General features: G+C 46.7%; 1 pseudogene; it reads right to left on the bottom strand.

Moving 5' to 3' along the window:
* Nucleotides 1-22131: 22131 nt before the first annotated feature.
* LOC144294260 (syntaxin-6 pseudogene) lies at nt 22132-22817 on the bottom strand (annotated as a pseudogene).
* Between the last annotated feature and the right edge of the window lie 1350 nt (nt 22818-24167).

The following is a 24167-nucleotide window of genomic DNA, read 5'->3' as shown; positions in this document are numbered from 1 at the left end:
GACTTTTCCTGATCATCTGGTTTGTTCTTAGCCAGTACCACTGTCCTTTTCAATACAGATGACTATATTTACTATAATAAATTCATTCATTGAAACTGAGTTCCTCTCGGGCATCTGGGTGGCTCAGTGTTTTCAGTGTCTGCCTTTGGCTCAGGTAGTGCTCCTGGGGTCCTGGGATCAAGTCCTACACCAGATTCCCGTGCATGGAGGCTGCTTCTCCCTTTGCCTGTGTTTCTGCCTCTCTCTTTGTCTCTCGTGAATAAATGAATAAAATCTTTATTTATTTTTTATTATTTTTATTATTTTTGTGAATAAAATCTTTAAAAAAAAATTCACACCAGCCAACTTTTGAGTGCTCCATAGAGACGTGCCTAGTAACTACCATGCTGGACACATTCTTGTGGAAAGTTCTGTTGCACTGCTACTGCTATCAACACCAAAAATCTCACAACAAAGGTTATTTCCCTCCCTGCCTTGGCTGTCAGGTAGCTCTGAGCTGCATTCATAGTCTAGCCAGCAGGCTTTGCAGGCTGTATCCTGTGCAATGAGGGTGACCAACTGCTGCCGTCTCTGAGGGGTTCCCAGAATAAAGGACTTTCAGTTTTAAAGCTGGAAAACTCAAAGAAAACCAGAATAAGTTAGTCATCCTATGTGTAATGATCCAACAGTGCCACATCACGAGAATGTCGATTACAAGACATGATTTATCAGAGTATTTTTTTTTTAAAGATTTTAATTTATTTGAGAGACAGAAATCATGAGCAAGGTGAGGGGCAGAAGGAGAGGGAGAGGGAGAAGCAAACTCCCCACTGAGTGTGGAGCCAGATCCCAGGACCCCAAGATCTTGACCTGAGCTCAAGGCAGACACTTAATGAACTGTACCACCCAGGCGCCCCATCAGAGTATCTTTGGTGGAGACATTGCACATCTCTTTTTTTCAGCTCCCTTGAAACATCTTGGGAATGAGGCTGGGAATACATAAATCCGCCGAGGTTGAATGGCTGTGCTGATTAATCAATCTTTGTCCAAAGGCAGAAGGGCCTTGGGGGAGGGGTGGTGGTTTCCAGGGCCGCCAGTCTCTCCTTCTGGAACCCACACCTCCTCCGTCTTGAGGGCGCCTTCCTCTGTCAGCTCCTCCCTCCAAGTGGGGCTCCGCCAAAGTTGGGGATTGGTCAGAAGTTCCTAGTCTCCCTGCAGAGCTGGCACACGATGGCAGAGCTCAGAGTCAGTAGCTGGAGGCAGATTCACCGGAAGTTTCAGGAGAGACACAGGGTCTAGGGATGATTATGGGCCAGTCTGCCTGAGTGTGAATCCCACCTGTGACACTCACTAGCTGTGTGACCTTGGCAAGTTCCTTACCCCTCTATTCTTCAAATTTCCTTATCTAAAATGGGCGTAATAATTGTGCATGCCTCAAAGGGTTGCTGTGAAGAACATACCTCTCTCTCTCTCTCTCTCACACACACACACACACACACACACACACACACGGTGAATTTAGAGCTGTGCCTGGCACACTAGAAGCTCAATAAATGACTAAGCTCTTTAAGTTTTTCCTGGATTCCTGCCACCCCCCAGCTTCTCCAGGTCCCAGATCCCAGTCTGTCCTCTTGGTCTGAAAGCAAGTGCCCTTCAAGGCTCTGGCTGGCAGTCCTGACTTCCCTCTAGCTGGGAAGCAGACATAGGTGCCAAGGGACAGCTCTGAGAACCAGACTGGGTCTGTCCCAGGCCTGCAGGAGACAGATCTGCTCCGCCTCTTGATAAAACCATCTGAACCCAGAATAGGGATTTTCTACTCTGGGGTCAGCTCTGAGGGTGGGCACTCTGGAGGGCAGAGCCTCCTCCCTCCTGCCAGAGGAATGCGGCTACCACGTGAGAGGCAGCAGAGCGGGTTCTGAGAGCATGGGATCTGGTGTCAGTCTGCTGGGATCAGATCACCAGCCTGTCTCTATTTGTATGACCTCTGAAGGTCTTTCAGTTCTCTGCTCCCTAGCGACCTAGCTTGGGATCCTCCAAGAGTTGACCCCCAAGAGGAGCATTTGGGAGCAAGTGACTTAACTGGGAGGGAGGAAGGTAATGAGGCGGGTATAGAAGTGAACTGGGGGCAGGAGGAAGGCAGGTTACTCCTGTGGACAAGCTGAGGCCTGATCCTACCGGGGGGCCTCTGGGAGCTGGTGCAGATACATGTGTCACCAGGACAAGGAGCCTGGGCTACTCCTCCAGCCATCCTCACCCCGGCTGCTTGAGGGATGATCTGGGAAGCCCCAGCTCTCCTATACTTCCGGCCTGCCCCTCAGACAAGAGACACAAGGGTTTGAGGTGGGAAGCTGTGACAGAGACTGTCCACTGAAGTGGAGTGAAGAGGGTATGGGGGAGAGGTGCAGGGACCAGTCTGTGTGTGTCCATTTTACAGGCGAGGAAATGAAGGCTCTGAGAAGTGACAGGCTCAGCAAGGACCAGAGGTCAGGTTTCCTGCCCCCAGGGGTCAGGGTGGTCTGGCCCCTGGGAATGCTCTGTGAGGACGGATGTGATGGCAATGAGACAGACCTGGGTCTCACACGGCCACCACCAAGATGCCCAGCCCTGCCTGATAGAATAGCTGAAGCCTGAAGGTGGCTGCCCCTTAATCCCTGGGCTTGGAGAACTGTTGTTGGTCCTGCATAGATTCTGGGGACCCCAGAACACCTGTGGCCAGGGAGGGGAGCAGTTGGCAGCCTCCTGAGACGGGGCCCTGCCCTTTGACCCTGTTAGCATACTGCTGGAGAATTTCCCCTCCCCCTTTCCTTCCCCAGTCCTTACTGATCCCTCACTGGGAGCCACACCCTATGCTGGCTGATTCCCAGGACGTGGCAGCCTGTAAAGCCTGCCCCGGGAGCCCATAGTTCAGTAGGAGATGGACCTGGTGAGGACAGAGGTACCCGCTTGGTGCTGAGGCTCCCTGGGGCAGGAGAAGCAAACTCCAAGTCGGGGCACTCGGGGTGATTTCAAGGAGGAGGTAGCCTGTGATCTGAGTCCTCCAAAGGAAGAGGTACTTGATGACAGGAGATGATGGGCATCAGGAACTGAACTGTGTCCCCCTCAAATTCATATGTTGAAGCCTTAACTCCCAGACCTCAGAATGTAACTGTATTTGGAGAGAGGGCCTTTAAAGTAATAATTAAGGTAAAATGAGGCTAAAAGGGTAGGGTCCTAACCCAACTGGACTGATGTCCCTTATAAGAAGAGAAAGAGATGCTGGAAATGGGTGTGCAAAGAGGAAAGGCCACGTGAGGACACAGGGAGAGAAACCTCAGGAGGAACCAAACTGGCCAGCACCTTGATTGGACTTCTAACCTTCAGAACAGTGAGAAAATTAATTTCTGGGATGCCTGGGTGGCTCCGTGGTTGAGCATCTGCCTTTGGCTCAGGGCGTCATCCCAGGGTCCTGGGATTGAGTCCTGCGTTGGGCTTCCTGTGGGAGCCTACTTCTCCCTCTGCCTGTGTCTCTGCCTCTCTGTGTGTGTCTCATGAATAAATAAATAAAATCTAAAAAAAAAGAATGATGGTCCCCCTAGATTCCTGCTCCCTGGTGATTCATCAAACACTACTTAGGCACTGCTGGGAAGGGATTTTGCATGTGCGATTAAAGTCCCGAGTCAGCTGATTTTACAATAAAGAGATTATCTGGGTGGGCCTGACCCAATCAGGGAAGGCTCTTAGAAGTGGAGAGCTTTCTTCTGCGGGTGGCAGGAGAGGACATCGCTGAGACTGCAGGCCTGGGGGGATTTGACACACCTTCCCTGACTTGAAGATAGAGGGAGCATGTGAGCAGCAATGTGGTGCCTTAAGGAACAGAGAGGCTCCAGGGGGACAGCAAGGAAATGGGGACCTGTGTCTTAACAATGGCAGGAACTGGATTCCGGCAGCATCTTGCATGAACTTGGAAGAGGAGTTTTCTTCAGGGTCCAGATGAGGCTCAGCCTCATTCCAGCCTGATTCCCTGAGCAGAGCCCAGAGCCCCGCCCTGCCATGCCAGACTTCTGGATTAGCTGCAGAACTGTGAGCCAATAAAGTTTGTGGTACTTTGCCTCACAGGAATAGAAACCTCACAGAGTGGAACCCGGAGCAGCGGAGGGCGGGCGGGAGGCCACGCCTGCCCACTTGCAACGGGCAGCCAGCCAGCCTGGAGCTCGGCCTGAGCAGTCTCCCCTGTGCGGCGGGCTGGGGTCTCAGGCAGCTATGTGCGGCACCCTCAGGTCACCAGAGAGCCTCAGAGCATCTCAGACTCCAGAAATCCTGGTTAGGGGCAGTCAGACAAGGAAGAGCCCAGTCTTTCATCCTCCTATTTCACACATGGGGAGCCAGAGGCTTGAGCAGAGCCGGGACCCTGTGGAGTAGTGAAGGAGCTGGTTTAGGAGGCCCTCCCCTGAAGCCCCAGCTCCTCACTTGCCAGCTCACATCTTGGACAGGTCGTATCAGCTCTCCAAGCCTCTGTTTCCCTGTCTGGACAGTAGGGGTGGGCTAAGAGGGAAGGGCTTCTGGGCAGAGGGAAGAGAGTGGGCATTGATGCAGGTGGGGATGGGGTGGCACATGCTGTGTGACTTGAGTGCATGGGGAGTGGTCTTGCGCAGTGGGCATGGGGCCAAGTTGTGAGTGCCAGGCAAAGAGTTTGGGCCCCATTCCGAAGGGTTTATTTCAGGAGCAGTCTGGGTCATAGGAGACAGGTGATGAGAGCCGGTCCCAGCAGCCTAAGTCCCAAGTGATGAAGATTGGTGGTGGCAGAGAGGAGGGATGGAAGGGCTGAGGGCCTGAGTCTGCGGGGTTCTCAGGAGGTAGAACAGACGAAACGTGAAAGAGCTTACAGGACAGGATCCCTGGGTGGCGCAGCGGTTTGGCGCCTGCCTTTGGCCCAGGGCGCGATCTTGGAGACCCGGGATCGAGTCCTGCATCGGGCTCCCGGTGCATGGAGCCTGCTTCTCCCTCTGCCTATGTCTCTGCCTCTCTCTCTCTCTCTGTATGACTATCATAAATAAATAAAAATTTAAAAAAAAAGAAAAAAAAAAGAAAGAGCTTACAGGTGCCTGAGTGCCTGCTGAGCTGTCTGAGGTGGCAGACTGTCCAGTGTACTTGACTGTGAGGAGGGGCGGTCCCCAGCTGTCCCTGGGGCAGCAAGGGGGGTTAGGCGGAGGGCAGGGGGGCTGGCAGATGGGGTGACAGGCTGACTTTGAACAAGATGAGGGTAAGGTGGCAGAGCCAGTCTTCAGGGTCCAGATAATGGTATTTGGACCTCTGGACCTCTGGACAGGGGACAGACACCGGGCAGCCTTTTGTGGGCAAGGGGGGTGCAGCAGCCAGGAGAGGCGCTCTCCCAGAGCTCTGCCAGGAAGGGCAGGCTCAGGGACAGACGGGGGAGATGGTGGACTGCAGCAGAGTAGCAGAAGGAAGTAGCAGCCAGGGAGACAGGAGAAAACCACAAGAGGATTTGGTCTGGGAAGATGCCAAGGGAGGAATGCACTTCAAGGAGGGAAGGGGGCGTCCGTGTTCAGTGCCCCATAGAGCAAGAGAAGGAGCAAGAAGGGGCTGCCAGATTCACCAAGGACACCCTTGGAGACTTGGCCCGAAAGCCACCTCCAGGCTGCAGAGGGCTGTGGAGGGCGAGGGGTGAACATGTTGGAGGCACCCAGGAGAGATGCTCCTGGTATGTAACTCTTCTGGTCCTCACAATTCTCGGTGGTCAAGTGGAAACCAATATAGGCGTCAGGGTTGTTGTCAAAAACTAAATAAAGGTCAGGAAAGCACCTCTGGCAAGAGAGATGCAGAGCTCCAAAGGCAGGTGGGCAAGTGGAAGGTTGGAAATAGCTGGCATGACCCCTAGTGCCCAGCAGGTGGCAGCACGTCCTCGAGTGACACTTCACCTCTACAGACCGAGACTGCATTTAATTAATTTAATTTAATTTATTATTTTTAAAAACGACTTTATTTATTTATTCATAAGAGACACAGAGAAGCAGAGACATAGGCAGAGGGAGAAGCAGGCTCCCTGCGGGGATCCTGATGCAGGACTCGATCCCAGGACTCAGGATCACAACCTGAGCTGAAGGCAGATGCTCAAGCACTGAGCCACACAGGTGTCCCCAAAACTACATCTTATCATCTCATTTATTTATTCTGCAAGAATGCTTTGCACTGCTACTATGTGCTGGGCTCTAGTCTAAGCACTGGAGATTTTATATATAGATCTCTCTCTCTCTCTCTCTCTCTCTCTTTCTAGCTATATATATCCGCACGGAGCCTACATTTTGGTTAGAAGCAGATAGAACACGCAAGTGAATTATCATCATAACTGCCAATTCACCCTCTAGACTTCAAAGTTTTATCTTCTTTCAGTTACAGGGGAACCTTTCTGGAAAATTCCATACATCCCTTCCCCCTTGAGCCAAACAAGACTTTGTTTGTTCATGGGACAGACTGAATGCATTTTCCAAAGATGGCCACTCCAGTATGTCCTATTCCATCCCATGTCCCTTATAATGCAACTCTGACACTCCTTCAGTTGGTAGAAAGGAGTCTATATTTCATCCTCTTGCATCCAGGCAGAGTTGGGACTAGTGGAAGGGCACTTTATGACTTCTGAGGTTGGGCCATAGAAGGCAACACAGCTTCCACCTGCTTCTCTGGGGACATTGGAACCCAGTCGCTACACTGTGTGGAAGCCCAAGCAGCTTATAGAGAGATTACATGGAGACGAGCTGAGGCCCCAGCCCACGGCACTGGCTGAGTTTCTAGCCAACAGCCAGCATCAATTGCCAGCCACAAGAGCAAGCCATCTTACAAGTGGGTATTCCAGTCCCCAGGCGAGTTGTTCCAGCTGACGCCTTGCTTAGCAGAGAGGAACTATCTCGGATTGCAGAACTGTGGGCAAAATGATTGGTATTGTTTTTTTTTTTAAGGTTTTATTTATTTATTTATGAGAGACACAGAGAGAGGCAGAGACATAGGCAGAGAGAGAAGCAGGCTCCCTTGAGGAGCCAGATGTGGGACTTGATGCCGGGACCCCGGGATCACGACCTGAGCCAAAGGCAGATGCTCAACCACTGAGCCACCCAGGTGCCCCATGATTGTAACTGTTTAAGCCACTTAAAATTTGAGGAAGTTCGTCATGCAGGAATAGATACAATTCATGAAATTAATAGTTATGAGAGCCTCTCCGTCGGGCTCTTTGCTAGGAGCTGGGGATACAGGGTAAACAGGACAGGCTCGGTCTGTGCTGTCATGGCATTTACTGTCCAGCTGGGAAAACAGAGTGTGATCAAAGCACTATAATTCTGGGAAAAATTAGAGAGGGAGACAGACCACGAGAGACTCCTAACTCTGGGAAACAAAGGGTTTCAGAAGGGGAGGTGGGCGGGGGATGGGGTAACTGGGTGACAGGCACTAGGAGGGCACTTGATGGGATGAGCACTGGGTGTTATACTATATGTTGGCAAATTGAATTTAAATTAAGAAAAAGTAAAATAAATAAATGAATAAAAAAGCACTATAATTCACTGGCTGAATTTGAAGCACGACAAGGTTCCCTGGCTCCAGGCACCTCACCTTTCCACCTTACCTCCAAGTATGGAGATATCTTATCTCCAGTGTGGCTGGACTGTGAGCATCCGCAGTCACACCACCTCCAGAGCCCCTGCTGCAGCCCAGGCCACCCTTTCCTACCTTTCATTCCCAGCAAGGCTTCCCATTGCGCTGGGGATGAGATCAAAGTCCGCCAGGGCTCCCAGGGCTCTGAGCGAAGCGGCCCCATCTGTGTCCCTAACCCTGCGTCACAGCACCCTCTCCTTCACTCCCTGTCCTGTCCTCAGATGCACAAAGCTCTCTCCCACTTGAGGATCTTAGCACCTGTTGTTCTCTCTGCCGAGCTGCTGGGGACACATCAGCCTCCTCCCCTCCCCTAACATTTGCACCAGCAGCATGAATACAAATGGACTCTGGCCTCACCCGTCTTTTCCTCCTGTCCTTGTTCTGTTCCGCACTGTGAGGGGACCATGTATATGTGAGGATGCCCCAGGCTGCAGGTCCATGTGGAATCCATAAACTCCCCTCCCCATGGCCACTCCCAGGCCTTGAGAGGTGGGCCCTGGTAGAGCAAGCCTGTTGTCAGGTGGATGGATCTAGAAAGGAGACTAGGATGTCTGAATAGAAAATACTAGGGTCCCAGGTAGAGAGAGACCTCTTCAAAGTCCTTGCCCAGGGGGGCTGCCTGGAGCCCAATGGGAACTCCAAAGAGAGAATATTTGTTGGAGTAAACTTCTAGTCCAGTGGCTAAATGGGAATTCTCAGGAGTGAGCTGGGAGGTCCATCTACCATGTCAGTAATAGGGGGATGGGGTTTGGGAAGGGGTCCTCAAAGAACCTTCAAAACACCCCATGATAGAAAGATCCAGCCTTGAACATCTGCCAAGCTCAGGAATCAATGCTTTAGGAAAGTACCAGTCCTGTGATCTCTCTCCTGCCCTTTCCCTCTCTCCCTGCCCTGTCCCCTGAACTTGGACTCTGGAAGGTAAGAACACAACAGGCAAGCTGGGCAGGCGGGAGAGGTGAACAAGGTGGGATGATGGGAAGCTGCCCTGGTTCAGCTTGGAAACTCGGTTGGGAAGGAGGGTATAGCCAGTTACCTCACTCTTTCCCCTTCGGACATGGTTCCCTTTACCCCTTACCCATCCACTGTAGCTCCAGACTCAGGGTGTAGGAAGGAGAGGGAGGAGAGACACAGGGCAGGAAAAATGTTGGTGGTGGCCTCTGGAACGGTCCTGTGCCCAAACGTTGGCTCTTCCTCATTTGGACTGCCCTGTGGGTATGCTACAGATGCCACCCATGGGAAGGCCATTCCCTAAACAGGGCGACATGACCCCAAGACGCCTGCTTACGCCATCTCCCCACCTGCATACGCATCTCGAGTGTGCTGCAGGACACCTTCAGCCCTCTTGCCTCCTACTCTCCACTCAGCCCAGGGGCCAGGCTCCCCAGGGGTGCTCTTAAAGGCCCCTATCAGACCTGAGGTGGGAGCAGGACAACACTTTCCTTCAAGAAACCCTCTTTCCAGGGGCAGCTGGGTGGCATAGTGGTGAGCATCTGCCTTTAGCTCAGGTCATGATCCTGGGATCCTGGGATCGAGTCCCACATCAGGCTCCCCACAAGGAGCCTGCTTCTCCCTCTGCCTATGTCTCTGCCTCTCTCTGTGTCTCTCATGAATAAATAAAATCTTTTTTGAAAAAGCATATTAAAAGAAAACCTCTTTCCAGTTTCACTTCTAGTCTGAAACTTCTGCCTGCTGGCACGTGTTGGACTAAAGGTCAAAAACCAATTTAGTGGCCAACTTTCTGTAAGTCTTGTGCTTTGTTTCACACGGCGAGGGGTGGGGGTTGGGGGTGGGGTGGCTCCTGGGTACATTTTTCTTACCCAGGAAGCTTTGACTAAAATCTCTGAGATAGGAAATGCCCTTTGAAAAGGTCTCATTACATGAATGGTTTTGCACCTGGAGGGGTTAAAAATGGACCTCAGTAGCATCAGGATGATTTTAAGCTCAAAACATCTGAATGCACAGCAGCCACAGAAAAACCTCATCTAAGCTTCTTTGGCAGATGAAAGCAGGACCTCCTGAAAAATCCAGTTGCCATAGATCCTCCCTCTCTGGGAGGTTTACAGCAAGAAAGGAGACTAACCATTATCACCAGGATAAGTAATTGCTTAAGTAAACTTTATCTAAAACTATGTAAACTAGTAAACTATGGAAGCATTTATTCCATAGAAGTTCTTTCTCCTTACCAAGAGGGCTTATAAACCTCTGTCCCTGGATATCTGGGGAGCCAATACACAAAAGGGTCCCTGGTAAAGCTTTGGCTTCTTCCCTCTTACTGTGTCTGCTGTTGGTTAATTCACAGACCCCCAGTACTGAACCTAACTCGGTAGAAGAAAATTTTTTTATTCCAACACATTCTCCTCTTGACAGCAAGAGTATGAATAGCCTTCTAAGATTTTCTAGCTGGTACTGGATTATATCTTCTTGCTCTGCCAGTGTTACTGCACAGCAGAGTTCACTCGTTCTCTCACTTTCATGCATGCTAATCAGATTAGAAGAAGAGATGGGAGAAAGAACATATGAGAGATTATACTGCTAAATGTATTATTCATTTATAGAAACCATTGTCCCTCCAGTTTAGCCACAAATAAGGAAGGGGAATATTTCTGGGGAACAGCCGTATAGAAGGAATGCTTTCTCAGGTCTAAAGCGATCATGGCCAGGAGAGTGGATGAATTATGTTTGTTTTTATTCAGTCTGGTCTAATTGCTCTTGAGTGGAATATAGAATGTCACCAGGTGGCTGATTACAAAGTGGGCAAAAAAAAAAAAAAATCAATAGCTTGTCTATTAGTGTGGGCTGCCATAATAAAATACCAGGGACCGGGCGGCTTAAACAACAGGAATTTATTTCTCACAGTTCTGGAGACTGGGAAATCCAAGGTCAAGTTTTGGTTTTTTGGTGAGAGCCTCTTCCTAGCTTGCAGATGCCAACCTTCTTGCTGTGTCCTCTCAGGGCAGTGGAGGGGAGGGGTGCAAGGAGAGCTCCTTCTTATAGAGACACTAACCCTGTCAATTGGGCCTCACCCTCATGACCTCATCTAACCCTAATTACCTTCCAAAGGCCACCTCTGCAAATACCATCACATTGGGGGTTTGGACTTCCACATACAAATTTGGGGTTAGAGACACAAATACTCAGTTCATACCTTTCTCTCAAAGACTAACCAGTTAAGAAATACTGTAAATAAATACAACACAAATGGGGCACCTGGGTTGTTCAGTTGGGCGTCTGTCTGCCTTTGGCTCAGGTCATGATCTCAGGGTCCTAGGATCCCACTCCCTGTTGAGTGGGGAGTCTGCTTGTTCCTCTCCTTCTGCCCCTCCCCCCACTCTTGTGCACACATGTGCTGTCTCTCAAATAAAATCTTTAAAAACAATAAAAACGGGGCGCCTGGGTGGCTCAGTGGTTGAGCGTCTGCCTTTGGTTCAGGTCATGATCCCAGGGTCCTGGGATAGAGCCCCGCATCGGGCTCCCTGCTCAGTGGGGAAACTGCTTCTTCCTCTCTCTCTCCTTCTGCTGTTTCCCCTGCTTGTGCTCACGCTCTCTCTCTGTCAAAATAAATAAATAAATAAATGGTCTTAAAAAAAAGAAAAATAAATAAAACACAAAATAATTGTATTACAATGTCATTTTTGTTTCTCTTTCTGCCTATCACATTTTATCACTATCCTGCTTAGAGCCTTCCAATGGCATAAAATATAATCCACATGCGATTGGCCCTACATTCTTCGACACAAGCTAACCAGGCTGCCTCTGGCTCACCATGCTCTGTCGTATTAGCCTTCTTTTTATCCATTTACTCAATATTTGCTGAATATTTACTATGGACTACACAATATTCTAGATCACAGATCACAAACTATGCTCATAGGCCAAATTGTGAGGCTGCTTGTTTTGATAAATAAGGTTTTATTGGAATAGAGCCATACCTGTTTGTTTAAATATTGTCTATGGCTGCTCTCATGCCTCAACGGCAGGGCTGAACAGAGATCATATGGCCCATGAAACCTAAAGTATTTACTGTTTAATCCTTTACAGAAAAAAGTTTGCTAACGTCTCTTCAGTTCAGTGCTGATATATATTGCAAGTCTCCAATTTGAGTCACATATATAATTTTATTTTATTTTATTTTTTAAATATTTTATTTATTTGAGAGAGAGAGAGAGATAGAGAGCAGGAGCCAAGGAGGAAAGAGAGAAGTAGACTCCCCACTGAGCAGGGAGCCTGATGTGACTCAATCCTGGGACCCTAAGATCATGACCTGTGCTGAAGGCAGACTTAACTGACTGAGCCACCCAGGCACCCTGCCATATATGTAATTTTAATTTTCTAACAGCCACATTAAAGAAGTTTATAAAAAAGAAACAGTTGAAATATATTTCAATAATATATTTTATACAACCCAGTACGTCCCAAATATCATTTCAACATATAACCAATACTATAAATTATTAATGAGATATTTTGCATTTTTTAAAATATGAAGTCTTTAAAATTCAGTGTCTATTTCACCCTTATTGCATATGTCAATTTGGGGATAGCCACTATTCTGGTGCTCATGAGCCACAAGTGGCTAGTGGCTCTGGTACTGGATGGTGCAGTTCTAGAAGCAGGTGATGCAGGGATGAATAAAGAAGAGAAAATTTCCTGCTCTCATGAGGCTTACATTCTTAATGGAGGGAAGAAACAATAAGCAAAAGCATAAACAGATAAAAATAAGAGATAACATAGATTTTATTATTTAAAAGCTTTTTAAAAAAAGATTTGCTTGGGGATGCTTGGGTGGCTCAGCAGTTGAGCGTCTGCCTTCGGCTCAGGGTGTCATCCTGGGTCCTGGGATCGAGTCCCACATTGGGGTCCCTGCATGGAGCCTGCTTCTCCCTCTGCCTGTGTCTCTGTCTCTGTCTCTCTCTCTCTCTGTGTCTCTCATGAATAAATAAATAAAATCTTTAAAAAAAGATTTATTTATTTACTTATTTGACAGAGAGAGAGATTGAGAGCACAAGCAGGGGGAACAACAGAAGGAGAGGGAGAGGGAGGGGAAGAAGCAGAGGTTTTAGGCTTGATGGTGGGTAATAAGTGGTGGTGTGAATGTTGGGGCAAGAGTTGTGTGTTTAACCCAGGGAAGGCCATGCAAAGAAATCACTTACTGGTCTCTGTAAGTAAGATATATAGTGAGGATTAACTTCACCCAGAGAGAGGTCTGGGAGGTGTATCCAGGCCCCCACAATGTCCTGCCTGTAGAAATGTCTCTCTTTGCCTGGGGACTTTGGCCACAAGGCAATCTAACAATGAGACTTAAGACAGGGGCTGTGGGCCATGCTGTCAGATAAACTGGAGACCACAGTCTTCATCCACACCCGGCAGGGACTGGGGATGAAAGGTCGATCACCTGTGCAGTGCAGTGTGTGACCGAGCTCCCATAAGTACCCTGGACACTGAAGACTTGGGGGGGACTTTCCTACTGGTCTCATCACTTACTCTCTGCATACCGTCATATTCTGTGGCTGGTAGGAGATAATGCCATTGTCTGTGGTTCCACAGAAGAGGACAGCCTGAAGCTTCATGATTGGACTCTGCCCTATGCACCCTTTCTCTTAGTTAACCTTATCTGTATCCTTTCCCTGTAATAAACCGTAACTAAAACAGCGTTCAGTGAATTTTTCTAGCAAATTATCCAAGCTGAGGGTGTTTTTTTTTTTTTTACATATTCTTTTTTTAATCAGAGTTCAATTTGCCAACATATAGCATAACACCCAGTGCTCATCCCATCAAGTGCCCCCCTCAGTGCCCGTCACCCAGTCACCCCCATCCCCCGCCCACCTCCCTTTCCACCACCCCTTGTTTGTTTCCTGAGGGTGGTTTTAGGAAGACTTCTGGACTTGTAGTTTGTGTCAGAAATCATGTGGTCTCTTGTGGGTACTGATTCCCATAACAAATAACCTTGCCCGAAATAATCAGCAAGACCAAAGGCCAGGGGAGTTCAGTAGTTTGGACAAGTTTCAAAATGTTAAGCTTGAGGATCCCATTAGTTGTCTCGACATCACCTGCTGACTGAGGGTGACAGGGTCAGTGATAATTCTGAGATGTTTGCAAGACTTTTGTTAAGGCTCGTATGATTTGCCTGCTGAATTGGTGTCTTGGTTACTGGAGATTGCAGAAGGTGTGAAAAATTGACATGATTGGAACCATTTTGGAATAGAGCCAGAGTGGCCCTAACAGAGAGACCGCCTCTCCTGTCTGTTTAAACTGGGCCAGAATCTCTGGACTGGGCAAAGCAGCAACTGTTTCACAAGCAAATGTTTGAGAAGTCAACAGGACAACAGTCATCCTGATCATGAACCTGGGTCATGTCATGGACTTTCTGAACGCAGAATAGCTAACTCAGGCAGGCCAGGGATGGTTTCGTTCGCTAACTCTGATAGAATTGACCATGAATGTGTGTTAGCGGCTCAGCCCCTTGACCATTTCATTTTCTCTTATCCAACTCTTCGCTCCATGTCCTCTTTCTCATCCAAACCCCTGGTTTCATCCCACAGGTACGGCACTTTTCTGATTATCACTGGAGTCTCTGCTTCCCAAACTGCAATTTTTTAATCCCAAATAAGTATTTCCTCTGACTTTGGTTCTTTGCTTTCATGTTGACAAAGGTATATCCCAAGTGGGAAACACACTCTCGAACAGATTTTTTGCCACTGGGAGGGCAGGGCAGGGGAAGGCTTCAACACATCGGGAAAGCATTCAGATAGTAACGAGGACTATTTGCTAGTCCTATACTAGGACTATTGCTAACCTATACTGAGTGTGAGATGAATGAAGTCTGGTCACAGATGTTCAGAGGGCCCAGAGGGAGGAGTTCTGAGGCCTCTGGGGACAAACATAGTTCATTCAGGATCGCGGACCTGACAGGCCAGACATTACTGGTAGATCGGTTTTGCAATTTTATGGAAGTCTCCATACCAAATTCATAATTTGAGTCATTAGATGCACTCTAGTGGACGAATGAATGCAAAAACCGAAGAATGTTTTGGTTCTTCCCTTGTCTGCTAGGGAGCTGGGAAGAACCAAGCAGCTGTCTTGGTTTTCCCAAAGTCTTGACTGTTTGTCTAATTTACAGCCATTGTTTACCTATCTTAATTTCTCTGGTTCAGGAGCAGATCATTGCCATGTTACAAGGACAAACCAGGATGGCAAAAGTCTGGCAAAGAGGGGTCATTTTTCTACGGAAGCAGAATGGATGTCATGCAAATGTGCCACAACTTTTAGAATTTGTAGCTGCTGCTTTTGTATAGAAGTCATCTGGGGCATTTTCCTGATGCTCAGGTTCAGTCGTTTCAGTGTGAGTCTCAATTGTGAGGATAGCAATTTCAGAAAGGGAATAGCAGGAAGAAGATCATTTACTTATTGCCCATTTTTAATTGGAGTCCCAGAGGATGTGAGAAAATCTCCTTTGTTTCTAATACATCTTCAAATTATGAATGACCCCAAAGGCATATGGTTGTCAGTATAAATATTAACAGTTTGTCCTTCTGGTAGCTGGCACACTTGGATCAAGGCATGGAGCTCTGCTCATTGGGTTGGTCGAGCTCGTAGGAGCTCTCCCCTTCTGAGTAGGTCACGCTGGGTAGTCACAGCACAAACAGCAGAGCAATTCCCTTTTTAATTTCTACAGCAATGAACGAGATTCGATGAGGATTCATTTAAGGGGTGTCTTGTAAATCAGGACTTACTGTTAAAATTGGACGTTACTCCCTCAGTCATGAGGCTCACCATCAGGTAAAGGTAGTAATGTTGCAACATTTAAGTAGATTAGGAGGTAAAAGCAGAGGGATCTCATAGGAAGTTACTTGCAAAGAGATGTTGAGTGCATCAACTTCTTAACGTTGAAGAAGACTTTGGACAATGTGTGAAGTTTGCAAATAAATGTCATCTTCTAAGGTTAAATCTGCTGAGCTTGCACTAACTCGTAGCTGAGGCTGGAGCCTTAAGACAACTAGGATACACGGGCAACAGAATCAAGTATGCTGTAAAGGTCTTTGTCTATTACTGCTTTCTTGCCTGAGCATTCCCAAAGCTTGATTATCCCTTTCATGGACAAATAAAGTAAAAGATTTTGAATACTTAGGTAGCTTTAAAGCAGGCAGTTCTTACAGAGTTTATTTTAGTCTTATAAAGCTCATGTTTATCTTCCCAAGGAAGCGATTCAGGGACGGAAATTTTAGGTAGGCCAGAGTACAGAAGTTGATAGAGAAAAATCAGAAACCCACAGTCTACAACATCCAGCCAGGCCTAGGAATCTACAAAGCTGTGGTTTTGTTGTAGGTGTAGACAATTCCTGGATTACTTGGATTCTTTTTAGAGACAGCTGGCTTAGACTCTGACCTAGGTAATGAATAATATCTAGAAATAATTGTGATTTTTCCTCAGAGACTCTGCATCCTTTTCAGCTGTTGCAGCAAATACATGGACGCCTCTTTGGCAAAGGACCACAGCAAGAAGGTATCTACATATCGTAAATGGGTGGATTTCTTAGAGAACAGGAGTACTTAAATCTTGAAGTTGCAGGGATCAAGGGCAGGCCACCCTAAAATGAGCCACTTTGACATATTGATTATTTTATTTTTTAAAGACTTTATTTATCTATTCATGAGAGACACACTGAGAGAGGCAGAGACACAGGCAGAGGGAGAAGCAGGCTCCCTGCGGGGGGTCTGATGTAGAACTTGATCCCAGGACCCCGGGTTCAATCACTGAGCAACCCAGGTGTCCCAGTATATTGGTTATTTTAAATGAAAGTTACTTAGGAAACAACTGGTGCAAGAACACTTGGAGCCTCCTCTGTTCCCTCCAAACAAGAAACAAATCTCTCGGATAAAAAATATCATCTTTGTACTAAGAAATACAAAGACATCCTTATCACCAGAGACAAGAACTTTAAAGTTGTGAAAACTGTAGAAGCAAATCGTTACCTTTCCCCTAATTTATTACCTCAACTGTTGCTTAAAATTCTCTCCTAATTAAAGCAGCCAAACACCTGCTTTCTTCATCCTGTAAATTCCTCACAAATTTATTGCCTCTTTGTATAAAATGTATGAACACTGCCTGCCTTGGTCATTTCTTTGGGCCTCAATTTCATCATTGGGCCTCCCTGAGCATGTAATAAAACCTTGCATTTTTTTCTCTTGCTAATCTGTCTCCTGTAAATTCAATTAGTTCAGCTGGGAGATCTTAGAGGGTAGAGGAAGACTTTCTCCTTCCCTACAAAGTACTTGGGAGAAATAAGAATGGGCTTCAGTGAATGCTTGAGGCATGATTGTCCAGTTATATTGTTGGTTGTTCCAAATAAAGTAACAAAAACTTGATTGGGTGACAGGTGCACGGAGGATTAATCAGATTAAAATAGCCCACCAATAAGCCCATAAAACCCCCTAGATCTAAATGCCAAATCAGCAACCCTTTTGGGTTCCCTCCCTCTTTGGGGACTTTGTACTATCACTCAATAAACTTTACTATCACTTAATAAACTGCTCTGCTGCCCACCACCCTTTGTCTGGTCTACCTCTTCATCCTTTGAAGTAGCATGACCGAGAACCATGGGCACTGAAGGAAAAGAAATCCTGTAACAGTAGAACTAACAATAGGGACCTTGGGTGCAGAATAACTGGGAAATGGGAAATAACTGTCTTATTAATTGATCTTAAGTCCTGGACACACGGTTATCCTTGTGCATTGGATTTATGATCCAGCAAGATCAGGAATGTTGCAGGGACAGGTACAGGGAATGACAAGCCCCTGGGCGATTAGGCCTTCTTCTCTGGATGTGAGGCTTTGTGTGGCCTCAGTTCTGAATTGATGTAATGTAGGGGAAGGTTTGGTTATATCTATCTGAATCTGTATAGGTTCTGCACTTTTTATTCTTCCAATGTCAGCAGTAGAAGTAGGCCACAGGGGTTTCTGAGTGGTGCAATGAGTTAAGCATCTGACTACTGGCTTCAGCTCAGGTCATGATCTCAGGATCATGGGATGTAGCTCTGCATCCAGCTCCATGCTGAACACAGAGTCTGCTTGAGATTCTCTCTCTCTACCTCTGACCCTTCCACTTGTGCTGTCTCTGTCTCTGTCTCTGAAATAAATCTCTAAAAAAAGAAGTAGCCCACAGGTTTTTAGGCACCTCAATTAAATTAGTGGACTGTTTTTGAATTCTTCTGTGTCGAGGACAGACTGTAAGGAACATAGAAGATCAGGTTAAACTTGATCAGGAATTCTAATATGAAGTCTTCATTGGACGCAAAATATAATAGTCCTTTTATTTTTTATTTTTTTAAAGATTTATTTATTTATTTATTAGAGAGATTGAGAGAGAGTACACACACAAAAGTGGGCAGAGAGGGGAGGGGCAGAGGGAGAGGGAAAGAGACTCTGCTGAGAGAGGAACCCCAAGCAAGCCTCAATTCCACAATCCTGAGATCGCCACCTGAGCTGAAATCAAGAGTTGAACACTTATCCAAATGAGCCACCCAGGTGCCCAACATATGCCCTTTTTTTCCCCCCTTTTAATTTAGCAGAAAATCTCTGCCTGGGGACTGGGGCTGTATCATATAGTAAGTGTTTTTCAGGAAAAGGTCCCAGAGCCATTTGTACTGATGGTGATGATTCTCTCTGGACTTTGTTAGATGACTCTACCATGGAAACTTCCTCTTTACTCTGAGGGATTTGGGATCCCTGGGTGGCGCAGCAGTTTAGTGCCTGCCTTTGGTCCAGGGCACGATCCTGGAGACCAGAGATCGAGTCGCACATCGGGTTCCCGGTGCATGGAACCTGCTTCTCCCTCTGCCTGTGTCTCTGCCTCTCTTTCTCTCTCTGTGACTATCATAAATAAATTAAAAAAAAAAAGTCTGTTTACTCTGAGGGATTTGTTGTTTTATGAGGGGGGGGGTTCAAAGTAGAAAGCATCTCTCAACTAGAATTTGACAAGGTATCCCATTAATTTTGATTTTAGTTTCCCCTAGGCTATTCAGGAGAATTATTGGCAATAATTTACTGGAGAACCCCTTAGAGCCGTCATCTGTGGTGGGGCCCCTATGGGGTCCCTCCTTTGAAGGTAGACATGAGGACATTTGAGAATTCACATAGGACCTTTGAGGGCAATCTCTTTTCCAGTGTCCCAGTGTCTTATACCTGAGGCATTACTCTTTGGACCAGCGTTTTTCTGATGATGGAGCCCTAGGAGAGTGCAGTGGGAGAGGTGTTATTTTGAGTTTGTGGCCTTGAAGATGTTACAGCCATGGAGCCATTAGCTTGATGGATTTTTGTGATTTTGCTCAGGGTCCTTTCAAATTGCTCATCTATGGTTACAGTTCAATCAGGCAGTGGCCTCCTGCCTTATTTTCAACTACTGATTTCAGGAGATGGTTCATTTACAGAAAGGGCAGGCTGGGTGACCTGATTTATTGTATGGAACCCCACATGCCGTAGAAAAAGGCCTTCCAAAAGGGCTCTAAAACCTGCCACAGATTTATCTTTATTTTGTCTGCATGTTTGTTTTACACACCAATCAGTGCAAGCAGTTAAGACTCTAGGAATGGCCTATAAAAAGATTCTGCCAGCCACTTCTGGTTGAGGATCTCTAATTCATCACTCTAATTCATTTGCCATCTTGCTTTCTGAATCCACCTGGGCTTCCCAAGGACCTGCCAACAAGTGCACAAGCTGATAGAGATCTGGCAGCCCAGAGTCACAGGCCTGGGTGGTGACTCCACACTCTTCAAAAGCTTTTGAGTTTCCTCTATAGGTGTAGGAAATTCTGTAACTTTGTTTTGGTTTGAAAGATTATTTATTCATGAGAGACACAGAGAGGCAGAGACACAGGCAGAGGGAGAAGCAGGCTCCATGCAGGGAGCCCGATGTGGGACTTGATCCCGGGACTCCAGGATCACACCCTGAGCCAAAGGCAGATGCTTAACCACTGAGCCACCCCGGCACCCCTGCAATTCTGTAACTTTGAATGAGGATACCTGGGTTTGTCTAGGGGTGTTTGAGTGGCTAAGTCAGTTAATCGCTGACTCTTTTTTTTTTTTTTTTTTAATTGCTGACTCTTAATTTCAGCTCAGGTCATGATCCAACCCAGCATGGGGCTCCCCATTCAGCAAGGAGTCTGCTTGAGTGTTTCTCTCCCTCTCCCTCTGCCCCTCCTCTGTGCCGCTCACATGCTCTCCCTCTCTCTCTAAAATGAATACATAAATCTTAAAAGGTAACTGTTTAGTAGCCTCTTAAGAGGTGAAAGGCAGTTCAGACAGAGAACTTAGTAAAATGTGAGCACTCAGGTGAAAAGAGATTGCGCAGAAGTGGTAGGAATCACATTGGCTATCCTCACCTTGCATTTTTGGTACTTCTTGCCTTTTTTTTTATAATAATAAATTTATTTTTTATTGGTGTTCAATTTGTCAACATACAGAATAACACCCAGTGCTCATCCCGTCAAATGCCCCCCTCAGTGCCCGTCACCCATTCACCCCCACCCCCCGCCTTCCTCCCCTTCCACCACCCCTAGTTCATTTCCCAGAGTTAGGAGTCTTCATGTTCTGTCTCCCTTTCTGATATTTCCTACCCATTTCTTCTCCCTTCCCTTGCCTTTTTAATCTTTCATTAGCCTTTTGTGATGAGTCTTTTAGTGAGGCTATTTTGGAATCTTGAAGCCTTTAGGAAGTTTCTGCATATCAATTAAAGTAGGTATTCTATTTTGTTTATTCAGCTTGGAATCCCTTGTGCATCTCTCAAGTGCCAGTTTCTTTTTTTTTGTTTGTTTTGTTTTTTTGTTTTGTTTTGTTTTTTGTTTTTAATTTATTTTTTATTGGTGTTCAATTTACCAACATACAGAACAACCCCCAGTGCCTGTTACCCACTCACCCCCACCCCCCGCCCTCCTCCCCTTCCACCACCCCTAGTTCATTTCCCAGAGTTAGGAGTCTTTATGTTCTGTCTCCCTTTCTGATATTTCCCACACATTTCTTCTCCCTTCCCTTCTATTCCCTTTCACTATTATTTATATTCCCCAAATGAATGAGACCATATAATGTTTGTCCTTCTCCGATTGACTTACTTCACTCAGCATAATACCCTCCAGTTCCATCCACGTTGAAGCAAATGGTGGGTATTTGTCGTTTCTAATGGCTGAGTAATATTTCATTGTATACATAGACCACATCTTCTTTATCCACTCATCTTTCGTTGGACACCGAGGCTCCTTCCACAGTTTGGCTATTGTGGACATTGCTGCTAGAAACATTGGGGTGCAGGTGTCCCGGCGTTTCATTGCATCTGTATCTTTGGGGTAAATCCCAACAATGCAATTGCTGGGTCGTAGGGCAGGTCTATTTTTAACTCTTTGAGGAACCTCCACACAGTTTTCCAGAGTGGCTGCACCAGTTCACATTCCCACCAACAGTGTAAGAGGGTTCCCTTTTCTCCGCATCCTCTCCAACATTTGTGGTTTCCTGCCTTGTTAATTTTCCCCATTCTCACCGGTGTGAGGTGGGATCTCATTGTGGTTTTGATTTGTATTTCCCTGATGGCAAGTGATGTAGAGCATTTTCTCATGTGCGTGTTGGCCATGTCTATGTCTTCCTCTGTGAGATTTCTGTTCATGTCTTTTGCCCATTTCATGATTGGATTGTTTGTTTCTTTGCTGTTGAGTTTAATAAGTTCTTTACAGATCTTGGAAACTAGCCCTTTATCTGATGTGTCATTTGCAAATATCTTCTCCCATTCTGTAGTTGTCTTTGAGTTTTGTTGACTGTATCCTTTGCTGTGCAAAAGCTTCTTATCTTGATTAAGTCCCAATAGTTCATTTTTGCTTTTGTTTCTTTTGCCTTCGTGGATGTATCTTGCAAGAAGTTACTATGGCCGAGTTCAAAAAGGATGTTGCCTGTGTTCTTCTCTAGGATTTTGATGGAATCTTGTCTCACATTTAGATCTTTCATCCATTTTGAGTTTATCTTTGTGTATGGTGAAAGAGAGTGGTCTAGTTTCATTCTTCTGCATGTGGATGTCCAATTTTCCCAGCACCATTTATTGAAGAGACTGTCTTTCTTCCAGTGGATAGTCTTTCCTGCTTTATCGAATATTAGTTGACCATAAAGTTCAGGGTCCACTTCTGGGTTCTCTATTCTGTTCCATTCATCTATGTGTCTGTTTTTGTGCCAGTACCACACTGTTCAAGTGCCAGTTTCTTAAATGAGCAGTCTTGTTTAAGTGGAATGTTGCTCATAATGGCCCTTGCAGTGCTACATCACTTTCAGTAAAATTTTGCCATTCTTCCAAAATGGAAGTTTTTTTTTTTTTATTAATTGAAGTTAAATTTACACACTTTTAAAAATTAAGTTAAAGTTTAAGATGCAGAGCAAGAAGTTCTGTTTGATGGAGCAGAGGAGTCATGGGATGATAAAATGAAGGCAGTTTATGGCCTACCCTCTTCGGTGCCCAAATCTCCAGGGAGTTTACAGAACCCTATCTGTCTCAGGTTCCCATTCTCAGCAACACTCCAGGAATCCGCTCAAGGAATCTATATACAGCCTGTTCCTCCAGCTCCCCTCCAATGTGCTGGGACTTCAGCACCCCTACGCTGCCAGAGACCCGCTCCAACTGCTCATCCTGCTGTTCCAGACCCACTGTTGCTGTGCTTGCTGCTCCTCAGTGAAATGGGAGCTGGCCAACTGGAGCTCAGAGTTGAGGCATCTGTATTTCTCTGTTGTTCCAGCTCAAGTTCGGGCCACCACTGACTGTCCCCTAGCAGTGCCTGTCTAGTTTTTCTTCAGCTAATGCCTGTACAGATGAAGCTCACATCTGATCCTTCATGTCCCTGACAACTGGCTGAGTACTTGGATAAAGGTTTTTCTTATACTCAATTCAGTCACGTTGAGGTTGAATTTTCGAGGATTTGCTTCAACCATGCTGATGATCTCAAGGTCCTCTCGATCCCACTCCATGCTCGAGAGGTTGTTTCTCAGCTTGATGGCGATCCAGCTGATTTCTTGCCTCCTAGCTGTGAAGGGGTGCTGGAAGAGCTCTGTCCATTTGTCAAATAATCCCTGAGCAGTGTGGACTGCCTTCTGTACCTCTCCTTTCACCATAAAGTAGAGGTCTTCTGTAGACACAGGGTCCCAGCTTCTAGCTGCCTCATGCCTACTCTGTGCACAGGGCATCTGCGGCCTCTGATCCTCCTTCTGCTGACCTCACCAGCCTTCCCCAGCCACTGCCTCCTCAGCCTGGGTATCCCAGAGCAGCTGGCGTGCACAGGCCTGGGCGTATGGGTACACGGGCCCACCGTGGGTCCAGCACTCTGTCACCCTGCAGATGGTCCCCTACTCTGATGCTGGTCCCCTCGCCTGCCTCCCACCCTGCCAGGACTATGGTAAGCACAGGTGCCAGAAGATGGCATGCTCAGTTCTTTAGATACAAAGCATCCCATTGAAACAAATTTTATTCACCTGAGGCCTCCTGCTGAACCCAGTTGGGTTTTTTTTTGTTTTTTTTTTTAAAGATTTTATTTATTTATTCATGAGAGATACAGAGAGAGAGAGAGAGAGGCAGAGACACAGGCAGAGGGAGAAACAGGCTCCATACACTGGGAGCCCGATGTGGGATTCGATCCCAGGTCTCCAGGATCGCACCCTGGGCTAAAGGCAGGCGCTAAACCGCTGCGCCACCCAGGGATCCCCCAGTTGGGTTTTTAAACTGGACCCAGACAACTCCAGCCATAACCACGAATGATTCCTAACATGGCAAAGGTTGAGATTTCCCACTGAAAAACCTGGGAATTGCGATCCGAAGGGCTATGAGCCTGGCTCCAACCAGAACCACCTGGTAGCTCACTTGGCTCTGGGAGGAACCTGCTGCCAGCTCAATCTGACCTGCCCTGGGGAGGAGAGCCAATTAGATGGGGAGCTCGGTGCAGGGCACAGAGCTCAGGACTGAGAGCCAAATGGCCCTCAGAAATGGCAAGAAAGACCATGAACTCAAAAGGCCTAGAGGGATACCATGCCTGTGTTTCTCACTGACCCCCAACCACCCCCAGAAGTCCACCTCAGATCTTGTCACTGTATCAAGTCTGTTGAAGAACAAAAATCTGGTGTCACCTGGAGCTCAAGTTGCTGCAAGAGGGTCTCGAAGATAGTCACCAATGAAAAGCTATGAGGGCAGAATTCCAGGAATGTATTTCATTTAGGCAGCCATAAAAGCTTTGAGATTAGACAAAACAAAACCAGTCACCACTACTAAGAAGATAAACATTGTGAATGATGGAAGTGTTGACAGACTGAATACAGCTGTTGTAGGAACGTGCACATTTCTCAACAGCTGATTCCTCAGCAGTGTCATGAGAATGTAGATGAAACAATTAATGGCTCAGTTGTGATACACTGGTGATACATCAAATATCCCCAAAGACAATAAATTAAATGTTTTATGCAGTTTTATGTTTAAAAAACTTGTTAATGTATAGGCATTGGCACATTTAAAAAAATATTTATTTGAGGCAGGGAGGAGCAGAGGAT

Source organism: Canis aureus, chromosome 22 (genome assembly GCF_053574225.1).
Source record: "Canis aureus isolate CA01 chromosome 22, VMU_Caureus_v.1.0, whole genome shotgun sequence".
NCBI lineage: Eukaryota > Metazoa > Chordata > Mammalia > Carnivora > Canidae > Canis > Canis aureus.
This window is presented reverse-complemented; position numbering and strand designations above follow the sequence as displayed.